The 7587-nt window shown below is 39.7% G+C and overlaps 1 long non-coding RNA gene across 1 annotated transcript in view; it reads right to left on the bottom strand.

Moving 5' to 3' along the window:
- Window positions 1-2298: 2298 nt before the first annotated feature.
- Window positions 2299-7587, bottom strand: part of LOC125320022 — a 29847-nt gene continuing 24558 nt past the window's right edge. Inside the window, exon 4 of the long non-coding RNA XR_007200965.1 lies at window positions 2299-3532. This is a non-coding gene — a long non-coding RNA (uncharacterized LOC125320022). The remainder of the gene's footprint in view (window positions 3533-7587) is intronic.

Genomic DNA, 7587 nt, shown 5'->3' with positions numbered 1-7587 from the left:
TTTGCATGGTACAAATAGCAAGGGCTCTCTCATAGAGGTCGCTACTGTATCAGGGAGAATATCAGGTATTTCTTGATGTTCAGCAAGACATCATTTGACATTATTAAAGGCACCCAGAAGGGCAAGACATTTTTATTACTTTGCATGGCATGACACCATTTGAAGAAATGTATGTACAAGGGCAAATGGAACTGCTTCAGATTGCACCTGGAACTAGGCAACCACAGAAACAAAATCTGGGGGGAAAAAAAATTATAAAATTTGACAGAAGAAAAGAAGTTCAGTCAGAAATTGATAGGCATCCCATGATCTGAGAATCTGAGTGGTTTTTGCAAGAGAGCAATGACTATGGTACTTCATCAGCTATAGGAAGTGTTTTAGCAGTCTTAGTATATGTTGAAAATCCCAATAAAATCACAGTTAAATTGGGAGGAACATGGATCTACACAATATGAGATAAGGACACAGCAGAAAGGCAAACAATTTTGCCAGAAATATTATTAAGGTAAAATAAGCAAAACTATTTACCTTTAGATTCAATTTTTTGAGCTCTTTCTGCATGAAGAGTCAGGTCTTTATTTATTCCGTTACCTGGTTTTTTTTGGTTTGTTTTTTTTTGTAAATCTGTGCTAATTACAGAAAATTCTGGTATTATTAGGTATTTATAATCTCCCTGCAACACCTTCTAATCTCTCCGTTTCCCTAGATAACAACCTCACGGCTCTGCAGACTTTATTATTTTAATCACTTCCCACATAATAACACTGCAGTACATGACTAAATACAACCTTTGAGAAATACCTGGATGCAAATATTCCTCACTCACACCTTGTCTCCCTCCCACATTACATTCCCTTCCAATGCTTCCTTGCCAGCTCCTCTCCTGTTTTGAGCACACAGGGCACTCCAGTCCAGTGAGAGGTTCTCTGTTGTTGAAATATTCTCCAACATTTAACAGCTATCAAAGAAACAAGCAAATTTGACCTATTTCCAAAATTTCCATGTGTTGTAATCTTTGCAATCAGTCCTGTCTCGTTTATGCCTTTTCTATGGTTTGCTTGACTTGATCATGAGTCAGCTTTATGAAGCTGCAAAATTTTTTACAGCATGCTGATTTTTAATTTTTTTCCTTACTATTACTGTTGTTAATGTCTGTTCTTTCTTCCACTGACTTCTCAACATGTTCAATGATCTATCTGCATTTTAATTTTGCCAATTTTAATGGCATTGGTATGATAAATCCAAGAAAAAAAGAGTGAAAGAAATAAGTTCTAGAACTACACCTCCTTTAAAAGTATCACTTGACCTTGAATACACAACAAACAAACAAATAGAGCACCTCTTTTAATTTTTGTGCTCCCAGGGGAAAGAATGGCTTGAGCAAAGTAGCCTTTTACCACCACAGAAATAATTTTCCACACAATATCCTCGGCTGATTTTAATCAGGATCTCTCCATGGCCTTCACAAGTAAATTGCTCTCCTCCAACGAGCTAATGACTTCCTCATTTCAGCAGCTAACAGATTTTTCCTCCTCGACCTTGGGGACATCCCCAGGTTTGTGGACCTCTCCATCTCCCATCAGCTGGGACCACCACTGCACCTGTGTTTTTGAGATGTTTGCCACAGCACAGTTCCAGTAACCTCATTTCATCTCTCTCGTGTCACCTACTCCCCACCAGCATGTCTTCTATTTTACAAACAACTTTTATCTTAATTATCACTTTTTATCCCTTTTTTTTAATCACTTATTACTTTCATCCCACTTACTACTGGCTATTCGCATGCTCTGAGCATTACCACTCTGTTTATTTGGACACATCTTTACGTGCTGCAAGTAAATAAAAATGTTAGCATGCCACATAAATTTACTGTTAATAAATACAGAGGGACCACCAGCACTAAATAATGTGGTTTACATTATGCTTTGGGGTTGTTTGGCTTTTGTTTTATTTTCTGTTCAGAAAAATCTAAGCATCACTACAAGTCATTCACTCTCTAAGCACACCGTGTTAAAATCATAAACTTAAAGCTCTGTTTAGACAGTTAAGCTGAAGGAACTAAATCTCAGCACTGACATCTTAGAATTTATAGTAAAAAATCCCTGAACTACAACCGGTTCTTGAATATATTTTTTCTTTCAGTAGTACTGTGAATAAAAAGCATTTACATTTTAGGTTAACTTTGGAAAAATGTTAAAGTTCCCAAGCATTTAATAAGCAAGGACAATGACATAAGAATGGGTATAAAGAAAATAATTCTGGATACCTGTCCCGTTCTGCTTTACAAAGGGAGTTGGGAACGATTCCTCTTGATAGATTTTTTGGACAAAAATAAAGCTCAAATGAGGCAATATTATATCTGAGGACCATTTATTGCTAGAAAATAGTAAGTGTTCCTACTAAAGGGGGATAGAAAAGAGAGTAAACAGGGAACAGAGGGATAAACAGAAAGAAATAGAACACAGGGACAGTGTCACCACAAGAAGCTCCGGGAGGTTTGTCGGCGTCAGCTCAGCAGATGGACCGTGCATGCTGTTAACTGCGGTGCATCTGCATAGCTGCCATGGTGGGCTGGGTGTGATTTCCAAACAGCAGTAGGCTGCGTGTTCCTTCCGTTGGCGGGGAACCGGCTGGGTACAAGCAGCAGTGGCCGCGGGCTCAGCCAGGTGCAAGCAGGCTTGTGCCGCAGATGATGGCTGTGGCTGTGGGCTCGTCCAGGTGCGACAGGCAAGACAGCATGGTTGCTACTGATGCCATGATGATTTTTTGCCTCTTCTTTTACATACCTTTTATATACCTTTTAATATACCTTTTAGATATCCTTAGTGCCTCTAGAATGCATACTTGTAATTCCTTAAACTCGATAACTTAACATAGTCCTAATATTCTCTTGAGCCAGGAGACCAAACATCCTGGAGGCCTCACAGTTGGGGCCAGAAAGTTCTATGCTATCCCAAAGAACCAAGGTCCTCTCTAGAACACATCCTGTAAACTAAGCGAGGCCCATCCAGGGGGGATTTCCTTGGGATGGGGGGATATCATGCTATACATTTAAGCTTCTCATTGGGGAATCTTTGATAGATATGCTAATTTGCAAGGTCTATAAATAGTATACGCGATCTATCATGTGAGTGCATTTCAGGGGATGCATTTTGTGTGCATTTTCGGGGTGCATTTCGGATGCATTTCAGGTGCATTTCAGTGTTCATTTCGGCGCATTCTACCTGGACGAAGTCATGCACCTTTAAGGATCCTTAAATAAACACCGAGGTAAAAACGTCTTTTCCTTTAAACCGTGTTTGGTTCTTAATTTTAAGACCAGGGAAAGGCAACACTACAGGCTAGTGCTATATCGGGTTGGTGTGGCAGGCAGTGCAGGCAACACAGCAGCAGCGATCATGGCTGGGTACAAGCAGTGGCAGCTGCAGCCAGCAAACACAGCGGAGGCAGCTGGCTAGTTGCAGCGGTGCCCGCTCCATTGGGGAGGCAGCAGAGCATGAAGTCATTGTGGTGACAAGCTTGTTCGCAGGAACTGTGAAGTAAAACAAAGCAAATATCAGCAGGGAAACAGGACTACAGAGAGGAAAAAGTGGAGGGGAGAGGAGGCTGGGCTGGCCCTGCAGGCGAGCCCCCGTTCCCTCCAAAAAGACCCAAAAGCAAATGACTCCCCTTGTGTTGAATCACTCCAAACCAGACCAAGAAACACTTCCGAGACAAAGTCCAAGAAGCACTATTTGCTTTATTCAGCACGCTGGGTGTGCAGGAATCGCTCCTCCAAACACTCACCCCAGGCACACGGCAGATTACAAGATGTGGTTCCATTTCATGCATATTCATTGTTTTCCCTAGAAAAGGTGTGGTTATGCAAACCATTTCTCAGAACTCATTATTCTCAGTAGCACACGTGGAGCGCAGGCGCAGGGCTCCCTGGTGGCCACGCTGAGGAAGGCTCGGTGGTTGTTTCAATAAAGGCTGAATGTTTTCCTCGTGGTTTCACCTTTCTCCTCTAGGCATACACAGTTTCCTGTTAGCAGTTTCAGCAGTTTCTTCACTGGTTTTAGCAAGCTCTGTCCCTCATTTTTGCAATCTTTGCTCCTTATCTCTTGCCAAGTTATTTGCTAACTTCTACATTGGTTGCAATGTATCTTATTCTTGCCCAAGCATGCCAAAGTATGCCCAGTACAATGATTTTAACCCTTTCAGTGTCACAATTAACTGCTTTCATGTGCTAAGGCTCCTCCCGCAGCCCAGTTTCCCAGACATTGGGGTATCTGTCTCACCGGCAAGTGGCGGGTCGCTCACAGCCCGATCTTTCTCTGCTTTCTCTGCCCTAGTTGGCTGCCAGGTGAAGCCTCTGCAGGACAGGGCTGCGAGCACATGTACAGCCTTTATAGGAATAACATATGTTGAGGTATAAACAAAAATCAGATTGGTCTCTCTCAATACCATAGGAGTGTGTGCAGCAGACCCACAATAGTAGGTCAGTGAGATTGGGGGAGTTTTCATGGAAGAATTACAAGAAACAGAGGTGTGTGACTGTGGGTGTCAGTCCCTGGAGGGAGGCAGATGATGGTTGTAGTGCTACAGGACTGGTAGGTGCAAAAATACTCATCCCTTTCCTCTCCTGAGTGCCAGTGGCACTTTTATTATCAAGACCGTGTAGCTACTCCCTGGCTGTGACCAATTTCCTACATTCATAAAACCCTGTCTGATTAACAATTAGATGCCACCTTTGGACAGCAGCCCACAGTACTTGGAGAAAAACAGTGCTCCCTAAAAGTGAAGGAGGAACAGGCTGGCAAAACCTGAATGAACTATTTATGGGGATTATCCGAGTGGATGACAACCCTGTCTACGAATGGATGACAGCAGCCTGCTCAGAATATGTAGATGCCTAATTCCAACATAAGAGTCTGATGAGCCAGAGGGATGTGGGCACCTGAATACAAATCAGAATTCAGCATCCCCAGAAACAGAGAGGCTTTATCTCCACTTGTGTGCCTCATATCACAAAACATTCACAAACAGGTGCAAGCTGTTCGACTTGTTATCAGTTTTTCCTTAGTTAGCAAAAATTACCAAACATGTCTCTATTGAAAATTCATATTTTGCTTATTTTCCTTGTTATGGTAATAGGTTATACTAGTTTTTATTTTCTGAATAAGGATTTCAGGTCATGCCAGAATAAAACAAAAAGCAAATAATAAATACTATGATCTCATAAGGAATTTAAGCAGAATTGCACATATTAACTTGTCAAAAAATACAGTAGAACATGTGGCTTGCCTGCCCACAATTTTCAATGTGTTTTTGGTTACATCATGATTTAATATTGACTCTTTTTTGCAAAGAGTCAATATTTGAAAGTTTTTGCAAAATACTGCAAACTTGAAACATGTCTTACCAACAGTTTGAATGTTTATACTTCCAAAAAAAATCCTTTTCTGAACATTTGTCCTTAGTAAAAGATATGTTGAATATAGAAAACTATGCCTAAATACAGCTAATGTGTAATTAAAAGTTGTAGGAATCCAGAGTGCAGAGAATATTTCTCTGCCTGTTTTGAAGGGTTCTATCCCCCTGGACAACACTGTCTTTGACCTTTGTCCTTGGAGAAAATTGCCCACTCTCTGGGAAGAATTAGAAACCACACTGGTGGTTTCTAATTAGGTGATAGAATACTATGTAAGATTGTCAGAGGGTGAAAAATTTAGAGGATTTGCGTTTGTTAATGTAGTAAATAGATAAAAGTAAAAAACATCAAAATAGAGAATTGTTGTTGTTCTCCAAACCTTCTTCTTCTTCTTCTACTACTCCATATTCTGCAGTAAAAGTAGTTTGGGATGACTGGACAAAGAATTCCGCAGTTCCTCATTGTGTTACTAGATAATTGGCAGAAAAGTAAAAATAGTGTACGTTTTTAGTAACCATTGGTTAATTTACCTTTAGAAAGGCCGTGTAATCTTGATAATCCAGCTCTCTCCTGCATTCTCTGCTTTGTGCTATGTCTGGGTCACACTAGTAGCTCTATTTCTCTGATAAGACTTCATAAACAACTATCTGGAAGCAGCGAAGACTGAGAGTCTCGTTTGTCTCTCAAACTCCTGGCAAGGACATTAAAAACTCTCGCCCATCAGGAGAGCCTTAATTACAGCACAGTTAGTGTCAAAAGTCAATCAGAATTCATTTTCAAGAAATAACTTTACAATCTTTGGAAATTTCCTTTTCTTTATGAACCTATGAATAGTTAAAGATCATTTACTCTACATGTAAGGGAAGTGGGATAGGGTGAGGTGGGTGCATTTGCACATCTTTACAGAAATCAGAAATCATCATAAAGAAATATTGTAGCATCAAGTATTCTGACCTAGATCAGTGAGAGCAACAGGTAAATGCTTTTCTGAGAAACCAGATCCAATGTAAGCAGGGAGTGCTGTTTTTAACATTCAAAAGTAAAAAATAACATGTGGACTGACTAAAACCATTTACTACAACTTACATACATTCTATGAATCATAACATAGTATTTACTTGTAATATTCATAAGTTATTTGTGAATGTCTGGTTATCAAAACCCTTTGATTCCTAAGAACTCAATTAAAACCTCATGATACTTTGAAAATTAAGAAGTTCCTTAACTGTGGTAATTATTTTGAGGGCATAGGGTAAACAAATAACCATTTCAAAGGTAGACAGGATGCAGTCAAAATTGTCTGTGGTGTTTAGCTGTTTTGCTATGCCCAGATGAGTTAAAAATTTAGTATATGCCTTTCCTCCTCACGTTAAATCATTTGACTGGTCAGCTTCATAAACTAACATCATTTGACATCATATTCAGAAAAAAAAAGTACAGAGAAATGCATGCTATGAAATGCTTATATTTCAGTTTATTTATATGGTCAGTGCTTGGAGTTTTTTTCAAGGCTGGATGAGACAAATCCAGCTGATCTGACTCAGTGCTGGCAGTGGTCCCACCTGTGTGACAATCTCTTGTGACTACTGAACTCAGTGAGGCAAATCGGTCTGAATGAGGGTTGTTAGGCTGAATCAGGGACTTTAAGTTCTTCTTTTTACAGATAATGAACTTGAGTAATATAAATCCCCTACATCTTACTTATCTGTTTGAAATGAAAGAGGTTGTCATGCAGCAAGGTCTACTCAAATCTGTCTCACCAAGCATTAAACTATATTACTAAATAAGATTGGAATCTGTAAAATAGTTACTGTACAGCCAGGATATTGTACTAAAATCAGACATAATGCCTTCATGCAAACAGCTGCATGTGCTGAAGAAAAACAGATTATCAGGAGTAACTAGAATGATACCTCATATATTAACCTTTTCTAATATTCTTTGTAGGTGCTTTGATGATCATTATGTGGGACAGGTATCTGAAGAAAGTCTTATTTGTGTTACACTTATCATCCAATTTCATTTCAACCCTCATCATATCAGTGTAATATATATATTTGTACTGAGGCAATTTTTTTCCAGTGTTCAGAAGGAAACGTCAAGTTTCCTACACTCTCCCATACCTTTGAAAGCCCCACATAAATGCAGATTTGAATAATAGCTGGTACCAAAGA

The sequence above is a fragment of the Corvus hawaiiensis genome, chromosome Z (genome assembly GCF_020740725.1).
Source record: "Corvus hawaiiensis isolate bCorHaw1 chromosome Z, bCorHaw1.pri.cur, whole genome shotgun sequence".
In the NCBI taxonomy this organism is placed as follows: Eukaryota; Metazoa; Chordata; class Aves; order Passeriformes; family Corvidae; genus Corvus; species Corvus hawaiiensis.
Note: the sequence above shows the minus strand (reverse complement) of the source record. Positions and strands in the feature narration are given on the sequence as shown.